This window comes from Chenopodium album, chromosome 5 (assembly GCF_948465745.1).
Source record: "Chenopodium album chromosome 5, dcCheAlbu1.1, whole genome shotgun sequence".
In the NCBI taxonomy this organism is placed as follows: Eukaryota; Viridiplantae; Streptophyta; class Magnoliopsida; order Caryophyllales; family Amaranthaceae; genus Chenopodium; species Chenopodium album.
This window is the reverse complement of record NC_137838.1, coordinates 70,827,293-70,849,548: the sequence shown is the minus strand read 5'-3', so window position 1 is coordinate 70,849,548 and position 22,256 is coordinate 70,827,293. Positions and strand designations below refer to the sequence as shown.

Below are 22,256 nucleotides of genomic sequence, written 5' to 3'. Positions count from 1 at the left end.
TATGTTGGTTGAATATTAATGCACAAATAAATCTATTATTGGCAATCACTTGAAATTATAATCATAATAACCCTAACAAGATTATTAAATATCTTATTAAGCGTGATTACAAGTACCAATTCCCTTTAAACATGCATAAAAAGCGTGATCAAGCAATAAATATAAAATATCATCAAGCAACATAATAATAATCAATAATAATAACATTCATAATCATCATATTAAATAAAATAATCATCATCAAAAATAATAACAATAATAATATTCATAATAACAATTATAATCATAATCATGTTCATGTTAATATTAAAGCATAATAATAGCAAGATCCTAGGCATGATACTAACAAGATTAATAACAAACCCTAGCATGTCACTAAGCAATAAAAATCAAATCTTTAACCCTAACATGATACTAACAATCATAAATATTAGGAAGAACATAGGAAGCATCGCAACAATCATATTTAATATTAAAATTACCCTAGACATGATACTAGGAATATCATAACAATTTAAACATGATTTCTACATCATAATATCAATTAATCAATTAAAGTACTTACTTTGATGCCTCGTACTTCTTTCTAATTACAAAATACACACGTTAGTAACTTCAAGGAAAATAATAATCAAAACAATTAAATTAAATAATTGAAATAGAGATTTGGGACCAAACCCTCAGAAATTAAACCTTTCACGTCTAGGGCGAAGGCAACTTCGAATATGGCTAGGTGTTTCTAGATCTAATGAATGCGGAATTTTGTATTTGAGAAAAGGCTAGTTTAAAAAAAAAAGAGAGAATAATCAAGAAAATCTTGATGAGAGTTGGTGAATGAAAACGGAGTTTTTAATACGTTATTTATAGAGAAAATCAGCCAAAAAGATAAAATAAACAAAACAGAGCACTTGGCGCACGCAAAACGAAGTTGGCGCACGCAAAACAGAGCTGGCACCAGGCCTGGTTCCAGGCGCTAATGCCTGGAGTCAGGCGCCGAGCCTGTTTTTGACGCGTTTTGAAAAATCAGATAAGTTTGCCGTACTGGGGGATAAAATCGTATCTTTTCCTCAAAAATGCTATTTGATTTTAATTAAAACTCTGAAAAGTCAACAAAATTCAATTTATCAATGCTAATTGAATTAGGAATGAAAAGAACCTTCTAGAAGAATCTAGAAGACTAAAACCATTCCTAATTGCATTAGGAATGATAAATCATATTAGGCCCTCCCCTAGATCATTGGGCCGCACATAAGGCTCAAACCGAGCCTAGTTTGGTAAATTGGCCATAACTTCCTCAATATTCATCGGAATTGGGCTTATAATATATCGTTGGAAAGCTCTTGTTAAGCCCAATCCAACTACACTACTATTGGACCCATATCATGGACCAACCAAACTGGATTGACTGTTTTCTTTAAAATAAGTTTTCAAAAACAGAAAGAAGAGAAAAGAAATTAAAAACTATCCGCAACACTAGACTTTCCACACTTTCGCTTCATTCGATTATGATTCGACACGAAAGGTACTCATCACTGGGTTTGATTTTTAAGGAGACACAAATGGGTGTCTACAGTCGTTTGGGTTAAAGAATGCAGGAGCAACTTATCAAAAGTTAGTTGACAAAATTTTTGAGAAGCAAAAGGGTCAAAATGTAGAGGTATATGTAGATGATACAATTGTTAAGAGTAGAGAAAAGAAGGATCACATAGCTGATTTGAAGGAAACATTTGAGACATTGCGGAAATATCAGATGAAGTTGAACCCAGAGAAATGTGTCTTTGGCGTTCGATCAAGGAAGTTCTTGGGTTTTATGGTTAGTGAACGGGGAATAGATGCTAATCCCGATAAGGTGAATGCAGTGCTTGAGATGAAACAACCGAAAACTATCCAAGGTATACAAAGGTTAACCGGAAGGATGGCAGGGTTAACTCGATTCATCAGTAAATCAGCTGACAAAGCACTTCCGTTCTTTGTGGCTTTAAGGCAGAACAAGGCATTTGAGTGGGGAAAGGAGCAAAGGGATGCATTAGAAGTGGTGAGAAACCATTTAAGGTCCCTTCCAACAGTGCCAAGGCCAGAAAGGGGGGAGTTGTTACAGTTATATATTTCGGCTTCCCTAAAGACGATAGTTGTAGTATTATTGATAGAAAGGAAGAAGATACAAATGCGGGTGTATTTTGTCAGTCATGTTCTAAGTGCGACTGAGCGTAGGTATCCGATAATAGAAAAGATGGCATTGGCAGTGGTCACAGCGGCTAGAAAATTAAGGCCGTATTTTGATTCACATCCGATAGATGTCTTGACAAACCATCCGTTGGAAAAATCTTTGCGCAAGATGGATACATCAGGTCGGATGTTAAAGTGGGCTGTGGAGCTGTCCGAGTATGAGATAAATTATAAGCCCAGAGTTTCAATAAAAGCACAAGCCTTGTCTGACTTCATTGTGGAAACCACGTACAATGATGAAGAAGAAGAATTGGGAACTTCGCAGGTTTCAGTGGTTTATAATCCAATACTTATGATATAAAAATCAATTACAAGTTTTAAAGTTAAACATTTAAGATACAAAAATATTAAATGTATTTAATATTTACAATTAGTTTGCAATGTGGCAGGTATCAGTAGATGGATCCGCAACATCAACTGGTTCAGGGGCAGGGATAGTGATAACAGCCCTAGATAAAAAAAACTTTTGAGTATGCAATCAAATTTAAGTTGAAGGCCACTAACAATGAAGCTGAGTACGAGGCAGCCATAGCAGGGATCCAGTTATCGATGGCGGCTGAAGCAAAGCGAAATAATTTTGACCACCGATTCTCAGCTAGTATACAGGGGAGTATGAAACAAGGGAGCCAACAATGATAAAATATATTGAAAAGATGAAGCAATTAACAGTAGAGTTGCAGTATTTTGAAATCAAGCTAGTGCCGAGAGCACAAAATGCACAGGCTGATGCCTTGGCAAGGTTGGCATCTTCAAGTTTTAATGACTTGGAGAGAACAGTTATGGTGGAGGTGTTAAAACATAGAAGTATAGAAGAAAAATCAGAAGAAGTGTGTTATGTCGATAACGGCATAAAATGGTTTGACAAGATACTGGCGTATTTACTGTATGGAGTTTTACCCCCTAATAAGGAAGAATCGAGAAAACTGCGCAGGGATAGCGTGTGGTTCATAATGTATCAAGGCCAGCTGTACAAGAGAGGATTTCCGTTGCCGTTACAAAGGTGCATAACGGATCTTGAATATGTCAAGTTAATTGAGGAGATACATGAAGGAACATGCGGAAATCATCTTGGGGCAAGAGCATTGTCACGGGAAGCAATGAGAAGGGGGTATTACTGGCCGACAATGAATGAAGATGTTGTTAAGTATGTGAAGAAATGTGAGAAATGTCAGAAATTTGCACCCGCTATCAATTTGCCACCCAATGATTTAACGCCAATACTTAACCCAATCCCTTTCGCACAATGGGGAATGGACATAGTAGGGTCGTTTCCCTCAGCAACGGGCGGAAGGAAGTTTCTCATAGTGGGGGTGGATTATTTTACAAAATGGATAGAGGCGGAGCCAGTAGTAAAGATAACAGCGTCAGAGGTGAAGAAGTTTATCTGGAAAAATATTTTCACAAGATTTGGGTTACCGATGGCAATGGTCTTTGATCATGGATCTCAATTTGACTGTAAACCAGTAAAGGATTTGTTGTCTATGTATAAAGTGAAGTTTGCGTATGCGGCGGTATGTCACCCACAATCAAACGGCCAGGCGGAATCGGCAAACAAGCAAATTATAGCGGCAATCAAAAAGAAGATAGAGGATGCAAAGGGTTTATCACTAGTAGAAAAAATGCTATTTGTAACTGGCGAAATTGACTTTTTGTAACTGGCATTGTTGGTTACGAATGCCACCGTTACAACTAATGAAAATTATTCGTAACCGGCTAATGTTAGTTACAAATAATGTACTATTCGTAACTGGCTTAAACTAACGCCAGTTACAAATAGGCTATTTTCCAAGTTAGAAAGCATATTATTTGTAACTGGCGTTAAGTTACGCCGGTTACAAATAGAATATTATTTGTAACTGGAATAGCCTAACGCCAGTTACGAATAGTGTTTTTATTATAAAAAAAAAATATAAAAAAAATGGTAGCAGTAGCAAATAGCAAATTCCTCTACTGCCACCACCCGTACACTACATTTATATTTTTTTTAATGTAAAGACCATTATTTGTTAATAAAATACAATAACTATCAATCTAACCAATATAAGACCAACTTTAAACGACATCTTGTAAATTATATTGAATTGATGTACTTGTAAATTACAAATATTTATCTCACAATTCACAATAAACAATACTCTATAACTAAAAAAAGCTAGTTAGTTAATTGATACAATGGTCAACCTTAAAATTTTGACGATTTTGTCTCTGTCTGCTTCACAAATTTGACTCTTCTGTATGGGATAGCAGCAGTTCACACTAAGCACTTGATATTGCAACAAAATTCTGCATGGAAAAGAAATAAAAACATAAAAAAAAGCCAAAATTAAAAAAAGGTTGTTTCAGACAGTCACCAAGTAAACTCTTCCAACATGGTCAATGCACAAATTGAGTGGATATAAAAGAATAAAATAAGCATAAAAACTCACATGAAAAACTTCAGTCACTTATTAGACAAAACTAGTCAAATAAATTCAACACATAAATCAAAACCAGTAATTTCAATTATTAGACAAAACTATTTACAAATAAATTCAATACAGAAATCAAAACCCCACATATAAAATACAACAAAACATAGGGTAGCAGATGCTTGGTGCCTAAACTAGCTCAATTTTCAGTTTCTTAGGTGCCTGAACTAGCATAATCTATTTTTCTGAAGTGGCGGGTGGTCAATGTTTCATCACTTATAGTTGTAGAAATATCCAAGATAAGTGAGCCTTTTAAATTGCATACCTGATGAGCCTGCATCATTACAAGTAACATATGAGCCCCGACCATTGCAAAACAAATGAGCCTACAATCATTGGAAGCAAATAATAAGCCTGCACCAATAAATGTTTGACTTTGAGGAAGATATGTACCACGTGACCTATAATTGTAAATTACCAAAAGAGCTTCAGAACAGCAGCCATGTGACCTATAATTGTAAATATACAACCTAATTACTAAAGATGCACAAAAATTCAAGGCAATTTATCAAAGCTTAATTGTTATTTCCATATTCCATAAGCTAGACACTAGCAGCCCATAGTTTGAGATAAGCCCTGATTCAAACAACACATGATTTGACAGTAAAAGCAGGTGCCTGACATAGAACAGAATCATGGACAATAATTAATGGATTTAAAGGAAAGAATTAACCTCTAAAAGACATAGTACTTCTAATTATAACACTCCATATTTAGTAAACAAATCTGGACTAAGACTTTAATTATAATCACTAACTTTGCTCTCAATCTCTTAGATATCGAACCTCAAGACAAGTTGTAAGCTGATGTAAACATAATCAATATAATCAGCCAATTTAGAGTAAGGTCAACCCAATAAGATGCAACTAAAGTTAGAAAGAAGCGGTAATACTTCACATCCAAACAACATCTCTAACAAAAACAATCTTACCCAAGCAACCACATTCTGTTTGCGCCCGTCTTTTGTGCTATCAATTGCTTTTCTTCCTGTGATAAGCTCTAATAAAACAACACCAAAACTGTATATATCTTATTTAAAAGTCAGCTGACTCGTCATTGCATAATCTGGTGCACAATAAGCATATGTACCCATTACCCGAGTCAATACATGAGTATTATTGTCTCCAATTGGACCCACTTTGGCCAGCCCAATAAAATCCGACAGTTTAACGTGATAGCCCTCGCCTAGAAAGATATTTGAGCATTTCAAATCACGGTATTTTACAGGTGGCTCCATCTTGTCATGCAAATATTCTAATCCCCTAGCCGCCCCAGCAGCTATTTTCATCCTTCTGTTCCAATCAAGAACCTTCTGCTTATTTCAGAGGTCTCCAGCATTCATTATCAAGGGAATACAAAAAAATGCATTAGGATATGAAAAAAAATTGCTAGAGAAGGACTACTGTAGCAAAAAAAAACACACAGAGGCGCCTATGTACCGTGTAGATGGCTTTCCAAGGATCCTAGTGGCATGTACTCATACACCAACAACCTCTGATTACCCTCATCACAGTACCCAATTAATTTCACAAGATTAGGGTGATCAGCTAGACTAAGCGCCACCACTTCAACAACAAATTCCCTGATGCGGCCTGTACTCCATTACGATTAGTTAATCTTTGGACTTTCAATTGTGATAAGACCTTATTGTTAGCAAATCTAGAGAGGTATTAATCACAAATTTGCAACCTGAGTTCATATTTATTCTACGTTTAATACACAAATCCTAGTACAAGCAACAATTTCACAATCAAATAAAAAAATTGGCTTAATATTCCTCAAAAGTAATAAAATTACAAAATCAACAACTAACAAACCATTTTTTAGTCACTAATTATCACAAAACATGATAAAAATTATCTTTGAAAATAAACATGAAATCCTTGAATTGGAGAAAAAAAATATATAAACAAAGATGAACATAAAAAGTAATCTGGTGGAAAGTAAGCAGCCATGCATGTACACTTGCACACTGTTTTAAAGAGAGGCTTCATACAAACCTACTTTAAATAAACATTTCTGCTATAATCAAAGCTATATATATACATTAAGATATATGCCATGAGAGTATGAGACTAGGCAATTCAACACTCACCATATATATAAAAAAAAGACCATTATATTTTCACCATTAATAGCAACTACTTCACTATCTATCCAAACATCATGGTCCTCAATTCAAACAAGAGATCTGACAGCTACGCAGACTTAAGCGACTTGCAAAATACAAAACAATGTTGTGAAAGATGATCTAAAAGAATCGGAATAAGAAGATCAAGCAAAATACAGTCAACATTGCCTTGTTAAGAGGGCAGTAAGACAGTCATGCAAGGAAAATTCAGCAATAATGATACATGCTAATTTAGATTAAAAACACTAAATTTGTATCATATGTCAATACTTGAAATTATTAGCCATATGAGCTTTAGTTATGCACTCATGTTTCTCGACTTTTATTTTTCAAATATCAAAGTTTTCCATAAGATAAATAAGATAAGTTTCACTAAAGTTATTAGAATTAGCATCAATATACTACATATATGAGAGATCTGAGTACAGAGATATGAATGGCTCCAAGCTCATATTTTGTATGGATTGTCCAATTCCTACATTTTAAGAAACTAGCAGCAAAATTTGTTTCACAGGAACCAAGAACTATCAATATTTATGAATTCTAATCACGTGGTCGAAAATTTTCCTGAGAATTTATCAGATGAAAATTATCTATAAAACAGATAAATTGAGTTTTCAAGCAGGGTGTCTCAAACTCTTTTTTTTTTTTTTTTGACAATAGGGTGTCTCAAACTCTAGATAGGCTTTAATCACAAATTTGCAACCCTAGCACAAGCAAAAATTTCTAAATAAACTCAAATTTTGGCTTAAAATTTTTCGAAAACTAACGTTTCCAGTCACATGCACTAAAATCTTCAAATTAGAAGCTTGTCCATATTTGTTAATTTTGAATCCCTTAAAATAGTGATAATTAAAATTTTAAAATTTCTCATAGAAGTATTTAAAAAGAAGACACACTATATATCACAATAAAAGATTTTACCTGAATTGAAGAGCCATACCGAATCTTTCAGCCCAGCAAATTGTTCAACAAGACACCGATTTAAGAATTATAAGCTTCAATTTATCAGCTCATAAATATCGCAACCTAGCATCTCAAAAGTAGATCAACTTTCATTAATTCCAGTTTAATATGAACGAGTTTGCAATCGGAAAGTAATAAAACCCCAAAACTTCTATTAAATTAAATTGACAAACAGAAGCACAAACCCTAGAATTGTTTTTAGATCTTTTTATTAACTAATGGCTTAATGATTAAAAAAATGTAAATTAGGTGGAGATCGAGAGCATATGTACCTTAATGATATTGTTGAAGAATGAGTTTTGGTTGTGGAGAAGCTTTAAGCAATTTTGGAGGAGCTGTAGAGCAGTTTTGAGAGGAGAGAGAAAAGCTATGGATTTTGTGAAAAAATGGGGAAAAGGAAGAAGGGTGAGTCGTGTAAGTATTTGTTTCCCTTAAAAAAAAAAAAAGTCGTGCAAGTATTTGTAACTAACTTTAGCATAGCCCATTACAATTAATAAAGTCAATAAAGTTAAACCTATTATTTGTAACTGACCTTTTTTATGCCCATTACTAATAGTTAGTCAGCCTATCATTGACCTGCTATATGTAACTGGCCTTGATTATGCCAGATACTAATAATAATTTATTTCTAACCCGCATTATTTATGTTAGTTACTAATACTCTTGTTGTAACTAACTTATGTTAGTTACTAATAGGGAGTTACAAATAGCATTTTTTCTACTAGTATATGGGCTGATTTGATACCAGAAATTTTATGGGCAAATAGAACGACAGTTAGAGAAGCAACAGGAGAATCACCATTCACATTGGTGTTTGGAACAGAAGCGGTGGTTACAGTAGAAGTAGGGTTGCCAACATTCAGAATTCAGCATTACTGTGAAGATTAGAATGATTTGCTATTACGGCAACAGTTAGATTTTCTCCCTGAAATACGGGAAAAGGCAGAAGTCAAATCAGCAGCCTTCAAAGATAGAATGTAAAGAGCGTATAACAAACGGGTTGCATATCGACCTTTGAGTAAAGGTGATTTGGTGCTGCGAAGAACACCGGCCACAGGGAAAGGTAGTGAAGATGGAAAGTTAACGGCAAACTGGGAAGGGCCGTACCGGATAAGAGACATGGTGATGCAAGGATCATTTTACTTAGAGACAATGGATGGAAAACCATTGAAGAATGTTTGGAATACTGCAGTACTAAAAAAGTATTATGTTTAAGAAGTATGAAGAAATTTTGTAATCAGCAAACCTGATGTTAATAACAGTAGTATTAATAGCGAATATATACAAATTATCAGTTACAAATTCTACTATTGAAAAAGGCATCCTCTACTTAACAAAACATTGTTAAGTGGGACGGACAGCTAAAAACCGCTTCCGTGAGGGTAATGTACTCGCAACATGATCAATTATGATCATTAAATCACGAGGTTGCTGGTTCAAAATATAATTCCGGTAAAATCAAATCAAGTATACGCCGACGAGAGGCGTAGCTTTGATAATGATCACCGAGAGGGTGCTTAACTGAGTGAAGTTGGTGCAGTAAGCGACCGGTATTATACTCTGAATCAACAACGAAAAATGCGTTCTAGTGCATACAGTTGTTTAACAAACATATGCATTAGGGGGGCAGGAAGTATGGGAAAAAGAGTTAATTTAATATCTCCTTTGTCTTACTGACAGGTCGAAATTAAAAAGCGATATTAGGGCGTTAAGCCCAAAAAGTGAAATTAGGGTGTTAAACCCAAAAAGTGAAATTAGGGCGTTAAGCCCAGTAATGTCGTAACTATGCGAATTTGTTAGATAAATTGTTAATGCAATGATCTATGTACAAAGTTTGTAATGAAAGGCAAGAGTTGCAATTAACTAACATGTAAATTTGGTAGTCATAAAAATCACATAATATAAATTATTGAAACTGAAAAGCGATTACATGTCTGAAACAGTAAGAGATAACAATCAACAGACACCACCAAAAAGGGTATATGCCGATAAAGCAGCATTAATGAACAAAGAAACAGTTTGATAAAAACAGGAAAAACACTTGAAACTAAGACTGATAAGGTCCAACAACACAAGACCCACAAGAAGATGTCGGTGATGACTGCCCGCCCCTTCAAGCTTGTTTATTATCAGATGTTGGGGAATCCAAAATGCTGGGATCTTTGGGGCCTTCATCAGCGCTCGGCTCATAGTTAAAAAAATCTTCCTCAGCAAATTGTTGTTGTTCAAAGCCGGAAGGTATCTTGTAGGCTTCGTTGTCAAAGGCTTTATCAACCTTAGCCCAATCCTCCTTTTTCCAGCCGGAAGCATGGGCAATGCATCTCTGAGCGGCTGTCCAACCTCCATCAAAGCGGTCTTGAAGCCGCGTGAAGAATTCTTTAGAAGCCAAGTAATGGCCAACCGCTCTTTGCCGAATGCCGGGTTTGTCAGCCTCCATCTTCTAAACCTTCTCTTCAAGATTTAAAATTTTTGCCTTGGAGTCATTGAGATCTTTCTCAAGGGAGGGAAGACGCTCAAGAGCGAGGTTCTTCTCGGCAATTTGACCTTTTAGCTGTTGGACTTCTTTTTCGAGTCCCTCGAGCTTGACAGCTTTATCCTTTAGAGATGCCAACTCTAGGCCATCCCTCTTCTTAGCTTCTTTCAGTAGATTTAAAGCCTTGTCAGCATTGTCCAAGGCAGTTTGTAAGGCATTTTGGTTGGCAGAAGATTGATGATGTTGCTCCCGGTAATAGCGGTACATCTCAACAAGCTCGGTACCAGACATAACAACCTGTGTTTAAAAGTCGTCCAGATATAAGAGCATAGACGACAACGTAAGGACGATATAGTAAAAGGTGAAAAGAAAACACAATTTCGCATACATAAATAAAATATTATAATAAAAAGATATGTGTATGTATAAACAAAATAATATATAAAAAGTAAGGGGACAAAGTGCAAATTGAGTACCTTCATCATGTTATGCATATGAACAGCAACGAGGGGACCGATTTCGCCCACAGGCCTATCCAGGGGAGGAGCCAAGTTGCACAGAAGGCGGTAGCCGAGATTCCCACCTTGCATTGGGTCGTCGGTGTAGAGAGATTCATTTCGGTACACATCGAGATTTGGCTGCCATTGATCTCCCGAATGGCCAGGGGGAACAGAGAACCCTCTCAAAACAACTTCCGGAAATCTCCCTTCAGGGCGCTCGATCCATTGATGAGACCGATAAATTAGCCCAGGAATACTGGTGTCTGAACCACCGATCGTGATGGGGATGTTTGGGCCAAGTGGTGGTATTGTCTCATTAGGTTGTAGAGGGGGAGACTCGGAGGTTCGAGTGAGATCTTCAATCTCCACCCCATCAGTCATCTTCTTAGTAATTGGTTCAGAACTTTGAACCACTGTCTTGTCTTCTATTGTAGCAGGCTTTGAAGACGGAGAGGGACGTTTAGTCTGGTTGTCGTTCTCCCTCGATTTTTTCTCAGATTGGATGTCGGATAGTCTAGTGTTGACTACTCCGACATTGCCACCCCGACGGTTTCTCAAAGTTGATAGCTTTCTCTTCTTTGATTGGTCGTCAGCCATCTTTTCAGCCTTTCTTTTGGGATTGACTCGGGAAGCGCGGCTGCAATAGGAGGCAAGCGTGTCGTAACTGGAGCTGGGAGCTCTAGGACACCTCCGAATGACTCTCTTCCCGTCAGCGGACAATCCAAGCTGCTTATTGTCTAGCTTATCAACACCTGTTTTAAAAAAAAAAAGATAAAAGATAAAATATAAAAAATGGGGGTTAAAGTTATATTAAGCTGATAAGGCAGAAATATAAGGCAACAGAAAGTAAAATCATAAAAATAATAATAAATGGTGGATTAATACCATAACAGCCAGTCCAGCATAGACCGACATGTGACAATGGGGCATTGCCGAGAATGTACCCCACATAAGGAACTCACACCTTTGGAGCAAGGCGAGATCTACCTTCATCATCCTGGGATTCAACAATGTCAAAATAATTGACGGCCCTGAGTTCATGACGGCCAAGTTCCCTCTCATGATTAGTGTCAAATCAAGGATGTGGTCGGTAAAAAGTTCTCCGAATAGGATAATCATCGGGAACAGATAAAAAGAAAAACTTGTCTTGCCACCCCTTACAACTAGATAATTTGGGGTGAACTGTGTATTTCCTAGAAGCAGTATATAAAGACCACCAGCCCTCAGATTGACCATCTCTTTTTAAGGTCATCAGCTTCCGAAAAGCATTAAGAGTTAGAGGAAAATTCCTATACAGCATAACCCACACAAGGGCGATTACGGCACGAATTGTGGGAGGCGTTATCTGGACTAAACATACGTTCCAAGCTTTTAAATTTTTTGCCACGAACGGATGAAGGGGAAACCGTAAGCCAAAATCAAAGTGCTTAGCGTAAACGGCAACATGGCCAACAAGGCAATCTAGTACAGAAGATCCTGCGGCTGGGAGATAAAGGTTATAGCCATCGGGTAGGTTATAAAATCGTTTAGCACGACGACAATAATCTTTTTCTATTACAGTTTTTCTGAATTTGTCGCTTATTATAGCTTTCGCTACTTTACTATTCCTTGATAAAACAAGAGGTTACCAAAAATCATTGTCATTGGTCTTAGAGTTATACCCCTCATCCAATCTCTCCTCTTGAATTACCTCTGCCGTTAAGTCAACAACATCGTCCCTACTCTCATCATCAGAATTGTCATCATCCTCATCCCCAAGAACCGAATTTACTACAGACTCGTGAACATGAGATGATTGATCTTCTAGCCGAGTTGGAGGACGCTCCTCTTTATCGGAGTCGGAAGAACTAGGTCTTACCACTTGGCCTTGCCCAGGTTTTTTGCTTGATTCTGCAGCTTCTCTGGCGGCAACTTTGGGCTGATAACTTGTTTGCTTCATTCTCGGCATAGAAGTGGTACTTACACCAATATTCCCGACGTTAGAACCGTATTGATCAAAGTGTGTATTATCAAAACTCCTCAGATGATAACGGACGTTAACCGGTTCGATTTCAAGAATTTCAATGTCTTCCGAAATACAAGGATTAACAGGGCGAGTAGCCTTCTCACAGTGGGCTAACAATTTGTGACGGTAAAAAGCTTTCTTTTGTTCTTCTAGGGATAACGGCTAAAATGGATCGTCAATATTGTCAGAAAGGGAAGAAGCAGTCCCTCCAGAACGACCAAGGTCTTTCCCCAATACTACTATTGGACATCTAATGTCTTAACTTGGAATTTTTTAAAAAAAAGAGAGGTACAAAAATCGAATTACGAAGCATGCAAATCCTTTAAAAAACTATATATATATAATAATTAAATTCTGTAAATACCTTAAAGCTATTCGCCAAAAGTGTAGAACTTCGATTGTGCTTTTAAGTGACGAACTGAAAGACCGGCGATTACTTTGCTATGGCAATAATGGAGGTATAGATGAAACCCCTTTTTTCTGAAAATCTCTCTTTTGAACCGATTTTTTGCTTTTTGTTTATAGTTGAGAATGGAATATAAGAGTGAAGGAGAAAATTTGTTTTTTAAAAAAAAAAAAAAAAAAACTGATGTGACGGTTGAGTCAGAAATCCAATGGCTAGGAAAATTTGTAAAATTTAAATACAAACCATTAGATTAGCAACACGTGTCCTGCCTCAATGCATATTTCCCGCTTACTTTACTAAAACCTAGCAAACGATTCATCTCCTAAACGACTACGTTTTACCAGTTCTTTTATTAAGTAGACCTTGTGTCTTATCGGTACACAAGGTCACTTGGGGGGAAAAGGGAGTTTTATCGCTCCCAGTTCTTTTATTAAGTAGACCTTGTGTCTTATCGGTACACAAGGTCCCCCTTCGTTTATTAAGTAGACCTTGTGTCTTATCGGTACACAAGGTCACTTGGGGGGAAAACGGAGTTTTTTCGCTCCCAGTTCTTTTATTAAGTAGACCTTGTGTCTTATCGGTACACAAGGTCCCCCTTCTTTTATTAAGTAGACCTTGTGTCTTATCGGTACATAAGATCACTTAGGGGGAAAACGGAGTTTTTTGGCTTCCAGTCCTTTTATTAAGTAGACCTTGTGTCTTATCGGTACACAAGGTCACTCGGGGGGAAAACAGAGTTTTTTTTAAAACCCCGAACATTACAGTAAATATTTTACCAAATATACTCAACAGAGTACAAGAAACATAGTATTGAACCAAATCAATTAATAACACATTTTGATGATAGGAAAAGAAAGCCTGAACGTAGCATAACATTAAATTATCTAGTATCCTAAAGTGAGAACGTTGATCAATAGTCCAACCACTAGTGTAAAAAAGGTTATCCGTAACGAGCAAAAAGGGCCCATCCGTAACGGGCAGCGTCCGTTACGGATGGCCATTATTATTCGTAACGGGCACCGTCCGTTACGAATAACTACTTATTCGTAACAGGCACTTACAATGTCCGTTATGAATAAGTAGTTATTCGTAACGGGCGTTTCAGGTGCCCGTTACGAATAACTACTTATTCGTAACGGGCGTTTCAAGTGCCCGTTACGAATAACTACTTATTCGTAACGGGCAATTACAATGTCCGTTACGAATAATCTCCGAATAAGACAAAAAATTAGGGGCATTTGTAACTAGCATTTCAGGTGCTAGTTACAAATACCCCTATTCTTCTTTCCATTTACCACCCAAATTATTACATTCTAAAAGACTAATTATTCCTTGACAAACAACAATATTAATAACACCTGCATATTTGTAGTAAAATATCATGTAAATGCTAGACAAATCATGTATTACACACTGTACTACTACTTGGTTTTTATACTCTCCTATATACACTTATGACTTCCTGTTAAAATTCACAACAAATTCCATCTGACATCATTAGAACAGTTGCATCTGCATTCTCTTGTCAGCATTCTCTTCCTCACCTTGTTGTTTATCTGCATCACTTGCAGATAACATATCCCCTGCAACTCTATTGACCGGTCTCTCGGACTCATCACCAGTATTGATATTCCCTAAGATCGAACCAGGAAGATTATGCATGACAGAGGAAGATGGTGGTCAAACTACCTCACCACTCCCATGAGCAGACTCCATAATAATAATGCATGACCCAGCACAAGCCTTCTGTATACTTCAAGACCTGAAACCAAAACAATATTAATCTAATAGTCCGGATAAACTAAAACTATAAACAAAACACACTAGTAGAGAAAGACTTCTACATAGCACCACATAAAAATTATCTGGTCACAGCCCATGTAAAGAACTAAAGAAGGCATCTTGATAAATATTCTCATCAACTTCACAAGTATATTATCTTTTATAATCCATATAAAACTCTAGTGTATACTCAATTTACAAAAGAGTGTCAATGTTCCAACTTTGGCCATTAGGAACAAAACAACATTATACACTCTTATCAATTAATCAAAGCCTTACTACCATACATTATACGTGTATATATTAAAAGTAATTGAGCAACAAATTCATGACATCCATAAAGAGCATCAGCCTTCAATCCCACCCACTGACGGAACTAATTTTTAGTCAACATTGTTTCGATTTCAACCTCCTGATACATAAACTAGGTGCTCATGTGCTTCAACAATGAGCCCACTAGTAATGATCAAGGTCCCAAATATTTCTCAAGTCTAGCTAGTTTACTTGTCACCGTAAGAAAGGGCACGTCACAGATTCAGCTATTCCTACCAGCATAGAGTCAACAAACTAAATAGATTAAAAAAAGAGAGAGAGATTTACCAATTTTAAGCTTTCAATATAACAATTTTATAAGTATAAAATATATAATTAAAATAAATAACTAAATAAAAGTCTTGTTCGTTCTAGCTTATATCTTTTCCCTTGCGTGAGAACCGTGTGAGTGTAAAAATCAATCTTGAATTGCACTTTTTTTGCCAAGATGCCAACATAAAAGTATTTAGAAGCTATCAAAAACATACATAGCTTAGGATGCAGAACTCAGGGATATCTTAAAGCTACTGGAGATGCATAAATTTGATGAATGAATTACACAGCAAAATACAAAAGGATGAGTACTAACCGACTGTGGAAAATTGCATCCCAGAACCAACAATTCATTGCCAAGACACCATAGATATGCCACAATCCAGAATATTCATAATATGTCTTCCGCTTATCTGTCAAAGGCAACTTGTAATAAACAAGAATAAAGAATTATATCCAACCGTGAAATTGTATGGCAAGATTGAGGGCAGAAAGAGATACAGAAAAAGGTTCCTGGAGAAACAAATGGAAACCAATTAAAGGTATTAGAACCTAATGCACTTCTTCAAGGTTGTCAATCAAGCAACTAGGCAAGAACTTAATATCTATCGGATACTTAACCCCAATAGGATGTCATTAGCTGTCCAATTTGCTCAACTTAACAAGTTTATAGGTGAGTAATGAGCTAATGTCTTATGAATAGTCCCATATCAAAAAGGTTTATTTACTTTAAACGACTAGAGTGTAACTTTGACGTTCCCACAATTTCCAATTGGTTTCAAGATGGAACCACCTTAAACGAACATCTAATAAGTCCAACTATCCACCATCGCGACCACAATACAGGATATAATCCACTTAAACATTCCCCTCCACCACCTCACCCCTCATTGACCACTAAAACTTAAGATCTAATAAGTAAGTAATCTAATTATGAAGGTCAAACAACCCATTACAAAAGACTCAGGGTAGAATAAAATTGTAACATTGAATCATCGCACCAATTCTTCAAAAAAGAGAAACAGGACCAAAAGCATATACTTCGGATATGGCGCAGACCAATATAAAGTTAAGAGTTCTTATGACACGCAAATTTAATGAACAAAAGGAAACTGAAAAAGAGTGAGGTTGCAAAGGTTAAAGGACAATACCTCCTGGCATGACCCCACTTCCTCCAGCAATACCAGCAGCAACATTAGACACAAGATTACCATATAAGTTTGGCGTAACCTGTCAAATGTAAAACACAACAGACCTCATCAGAAAATGTATTATCATACTGTCATTGTCTATTTTCACAAAAGCATATGAGAATATGACTATATGAATAGTCAGAGTATATTACATGATATTAAAGGATATAGTCATGAGGAAGAGAAGAAATAGGAATTAGGATATATACCATCACATCAAATTGCTCAGGCTTTGACACAAGCTGCATGCAGCAGTTGTCCATAATGATCTCATTATACTCAATGGTAGGGTACTGTGCTGCAATCTCCCAGCAAGATTCTAAGAAAAGCCCGTCTGCAAGTTTCATGATGTTGGCTTTATGCACAACAATCACTTTCTTTCTTTGTTCAAGTAAGCATATTCAAATGCATACTTTGCAACGTGTTCAGAGCAGAACTTTGTTATCACCTAGTACAATAGAATTAGCTTTAATCTTTTAGACAATAAGATAAAGGCAATAACTATACAGAGATTTTAAAAACAGCATTAAACTCAATCTTTTAGAACATAGAGGAAAAAAAAAGCCAACTATCAGCAACACAATGGCTTTGCGTTTCAAACAGAACTTTTAGTAGCATAATGTCAATTGCAAAAGAAATGAGTTCTTATTTTTTTTCTTGACAGCCCTTACAGGGCAATACAAATGACTTCACATTGCAGAGATGAGATAGATCTGCAGACATTTAGAAGCACATACAAAGATAGCAAGAGATAATATAAAAAGAGGCCAACATAAACCAAATTGATATAGAGCTCTAGAAGAATAGTTTGATATAAACCAAATTGCTTTTTAGCTACCACAATGGTCACATTAACGGCCACATACTCTAGACTTAGATAGGTGAATACATTCATTTAGGTAAAGCTTTTGGCTTTAGCCTTTAGGTCATTAAAAACCAGATTGAAATCTCATAATCATTAAATCTAGACATATATACAAGCCCTAGTTAGCATCAAGGCAAAATTAAACAATAGTAGCATACTCATTGCATAGTCAGTAATGGGTCTAATAAGAGCCATGTTGTACTCGTAACATAATGAATGGCTCAAGTAATGACACTGTAGAAGTATTAAGGTAAGCTTGAGGGTAGGACAACTCCAATGGTGGAACAGAACAAGGAGATTTGCAACGAATACCAAAAGAAAACCACATTAACCGTCCGGCACTCCCATCATTTAACAGTCAACACTTATTAGATTTCAAGTGCTTTCAGTTGGATGGTTTCTTTCAAAAAATACAGTATGAATTGGGGGCAGGGGGGTTTCTATGGTTGATAGTACATACTAGCTAACTTACACTGACGACACAAGATGGTTATCATTGCACCATGTAGTTGGTTTACCAACAAAACAGAAACTAGTTTTAGAACCTCAAAGCCACGATATGACATAGAAATGTTATAAAGATAATAATCAAAACAAAAGAAATTCGGTCTAATATCCCTAAATAAAAAGTAATAAAAAGAATATGATCCTTCTGCCTCCTAATAGACATATTAGAATCTATATATCTATAGCATACCTTCAAAAATAGTGAAAAGTCAGACCATAAATCACTGATGGGCATACATATCATTTCCAAGATACCATTAGTCACTACAGAATTGTAAATTATCAATCTATGTGAAAGTAAAAATCATTATAATACACTTAGCATAAAATTATGCATAAAAGAATATTAATATGACAAACTAACAATAGTTCCACACATTAAATTAAAATTATAATAATAAGAACAGTAATTAAACAAAAATAATCCATTTTTACCTTGAGACTCTCAACAACACCACGAACAACCTCATGCTCTAAACCAGCATACTCTCCTTCAGAATTCTCTCTAATAACAACAATATCAACATTGTCATGTCTAGTTTGAATACCTTTGACATTAAAACAATGAACTAATGAAGCGTAAAGTTCAAGCTCCTTTCTCAGATGAACATTCAACGAACTAACCCCACCACCGACAGGTGTCATCAACCCACCTTTGATACAAACCTTATTCTCTCGAATTGATTCAAGAACACCTTTTGGAATCTTCTTTATATCACCATGAACCTCGTACTTGTCGAACACGATTGGCGCGTGCATTGCATCAATAACTTGTTCGACTGTGCCCTAACAAAAAAAGAAATTGATCGAATCGAAACAAAAATAGGAAAAGTTACAGACTTCATAGAAAATAATCACTCAAAATGATTATATCAACACAAAAACTCAAGCAAAAACTAGCAGAAAAAATAGCGAAATTCGACTATTAACCCCAATTCGACGAAGAAACTGAATTCACAAAATCGATTGAACATACAAAAACAAAATTGACAACTGACAGTACAATCGAAACACTAATCCAGAAAAAATAGCGCATAAATGAAGATCTTACTTCTTCCCATGACGGCAAAACTTGAAGAAAATCTGAGCTCCAAAAATCGAAAACCCTAAGAAGGGGAACAAGAAGAAGGGGAAATTAAAAGTTAGGGTTTACTTTAAAATCACACTCCTGATAAATCAAATTCAACAAATAAAAAAACCCTAATTTCAAATTGAATATGAACAATGGAAAAAAGAGAGGAGATAACAGTTTTGGAGAGGCAGGGTTTGCCGCAGGAAGAGCAGACGAGATTAAGAACAGGCTCAGTAGATTTAGAGAAATTGGAGTGAGAAGTGAGCTCCGCATGTTGTTGAGATTCTTCTACGGATTTCAGAAGAGCTCTGCAATCTCCGCACTACAACGATACGCCTGACATCCTCGATTCTCAATAGAGAGAGAAAAAGTGGAGCTTGAGCTGATAACCGAGCTGCTTCAATGGAGTTGAGGCATCTGAGACGACCGAGCTACTTCAACATTGGAGAGAGAAAGGAGAAATAATATTTTGAGAGAGAGAGAGTGAGAAAGGGGAAATTAAAAGTTAGGGTTTACTTTGAAACCTATTCGTAACGGGCAAGGCTGGTTGGTTACGACTAGTTGGTTATTCGTAACGGGCAAAATTTGTTGGTTACGACTAGTTGGTTATTCGTAACGGGCAAGACTTGTTGGTTACGACTAGTTGGTTATTCGTAACGGGCAAGACTTGTTGGTTACGGCTAGTTAGTTATTCGTAACGGACATTGAATTTTCTCGTTACAAATGATGTAATTGTAACGGGAAATCATATGCCCGTTACGAATAGCTTGTTACAAATAAGATTTTTTCCACTAGTGAACGTCCTCACTTGGGGGGCTAGTTGTATGGGATGATATGTGACAAGGGTCGATATGCTCCAAAAAGCAGACATATCAGCCATATTGGCTTTTCAATACTTGGCACGTGGCAGTTTTATCATTGATACTTGGCGAGAAAAGCCTTGCATGTCTTATAACCACCTGTCATGAAATTTATCATAAATAGTAGATTAAGCTTCATTAAATGGTAAGCATTTATTACACACACTCTCTCTCTCTTTCTCTCTCTACTTTCTCGTACTTACCTTCTCTTAAACACATTCTAACTTTATCATCGGAGTGGTTATCCCCGGATCACCCCGGGGCTAGCTAACTTCTGTTCATTGTGTAGGTTCTCAGCTTGCCGATAGGAGAATCAGGATCTCGGGTTCGGATTCTCGGGCTATCGGACCCAGACAGAAACACCACTGACCAAATTATTAATTACCTATGCAAGGTCCCTTTTCCTGTATTAATTGAGAGTTGTCTATCTAAAACAAATCTGGAGATGAAAGTGATATAATTGATTATTTTACCATAATCGTTAACCATTGAGAATTTTAATACAGAGTAGTTGATATTTTTGTTTCTTTTCTAGTCGAGGAATAGATCACGTACACAAGGCCAATGGTTACCCCATAAACTGTTTAGTCATGAGATATCTAGAGGTATTATTTGGTTGGCATGAGAATTAAATGCTCATAGGAATTTTTATATTATTGGTGTTGAAAATCTACATCAAATTTCGTAGAAATATTAGATCGTTTTGTTGTTGTGAAGACATTTGCACGCAAATAATAAGAATTTTGAGTAACTAAGTGGGGGCCAATTTCCATGTATTTTGTGGCACAAACTTTCATATGTGGTTGATCACACCTTGTAACCAGCCACAATTTTTCTTTTATGAAAGAATGGTCGGGGTTACTCGGTCAGTCAAGGGTTACTCACTCGGTCAGTCAAGGGTTACTCAGTCGGTCAAGGATTATTTAATTTGATCAATGACTACTCGATTAGGGGTTACTCAATTAGGGATTAGTTGGTCAGAGCGAGGTTTCTCGTGTATTAGCTGGCCACACACAAAAGTAGCTAATTTTATGGGCAATCATACTTTCATAAATTTGCAAATCTTATATTTCCACATTTTACAATCTACCAAACAAACATCCAAACGATTTCCTTAGAAATTGTTTAAATCAAAATTAATTCCCACTTTGCTTTGTTTTAAAAACTTATTCCCTTAATAGTGTCTACGTAGGATTGGGTATTTGCTTTATTTTTGTTTTTTTTTTTTTTTTTAATATTTTTTTATTAGTTCACTGTAGAACCGCAATTGGGGGTAGTGGTTTTACAACTACAAACGCAATCGTTGGTAGCAGTTTTATATGAAGAATTAATATTGCTATTGACAATTCATTTTGCAAGTTTTTTTAACCATTCCACTAATATCATCTCACTATTTTACATGTAGTCATCTGCAAGTTTTTTTTTTAATAGCCCCACCTGCAAAAATTTGATCAATCATGAATAAGCATTTCACGAAAGTAATCGATCATTTGTACAAGCTGAATGTTTTTAACTCCCCTCCCCTGGTCTGTAGTAGTATTATTTTGGAAGAGATACTCAAAACTCGATCTTTTGTCTGTAATGATGCTACTGATGGTCATACACTCATACACCATCTAACCAAAACGCTAGAAACTATGATGTAACTTATTTAAACCTCCCATAATTTAATCGTTATCTTTCTACCAAAAAAAAAAAAGAAAAACAAGTTGAGGAGAGAGAAAATGGAAAAACAGGGGATATTACCTGATCCTACAGGGACACTATTTAGAGAATAAATTTTTAAAACAACGCAAAGTGGAAATTAATTTTGATTTAAACAATTTCTAAGGAAATCATTCGTGTCTCTACTCTCTAGCCATTCTATCCCCATGTCATCTTTACCTCTAGCCGATTTGCTACCCAATGTGAGGCGCACATGTGTCTTAAAATGCCAAAGGCCAGCCCATAATAAACATCAAAACCTTCCTCCAAGTGATTATATGAAAAGGCCTAAACTTTCTCAAACAGTTGTGGGTTTCCCGCCAACACCTTCCTCCATCTGATTTTTCTTTTTTTTTTTTTTTGAAAAAAGTCCTAAAGGACACTAAATTTCATTAATATAAACGCTAATGAAAACGAATTTAACAAAATCAAACAAGAATTAATCGGGGAAGGGCTAAGAATCCAAATACATAAATTTAACAATTCGGCATATATTCTCGATTCGTTGTCTCA

General features: G+C 36.1%; 1 long non-coding RNA gene and 2 pseudogenes across 7 annotated transcripts; 1 reads left to right on the top strand and 2 right to left on the bottom strand.

Annotated features, from left to right (window-relative positions):
• Positions 1 to 22,256, top strand: part of LOC145633093 (epoxide hydrolase 1 pseudogene) — a 32,056-nt pseudogene that overhangs the window by 4,421 nt on the left and 5,379 nt on the right.
• On the bottom strand, positions 4,268 to 8,210 carry LOC145632216 (uncharacterized). 6 transcript variants are annotated; one of them, XR_014112531.1, is made up of 6 exons: positions 8,064 to 8,210; positions 7,750 to 7,854; positions 6,134 to 6,286; positions 5,626 to 6,006; positions 4,960 to 5,095; positions 4,268 to 4,509 (listed from the first exon to the last, which is right to left on the bottom strand). It is a non-coding gene; the product is annotated as an uncharacterized LOC145632216 (long non-coding RNA). The 6 variants fall into 6 exon arrangements; XR_014112530.1 differs by having other exon boundaries at positions 4,960 to 5,143; positions 5,626 to 6,286; XR_014112529.1 differs by having other exon boundaries at positions 5,626 to 6,286.
• LOC145631261 (isocitrate dehydrogenase [NAD] regulatory subunit 1, mitochondrial-like) lies at positions 14,392 to 22,080 on the bottom strand (annotated as a pseudogene). Its single transcript, XR_014112381.1, has 6 exons — positions 22,048 to 22,080; positions 18,543 to 18,893; positions 16,945 to 17,183; positions 16,694 to 16,772; positions 15,859 to 15,955; positions 14,392 to 14,937 (listed from the first exon to the last, which is right to left on the bottom strand). The product of XR_014112381.1 is annotated as an isocitrate dehydrogenase [NAD] regulatory subunit 1, mitochondrial-like (transcript).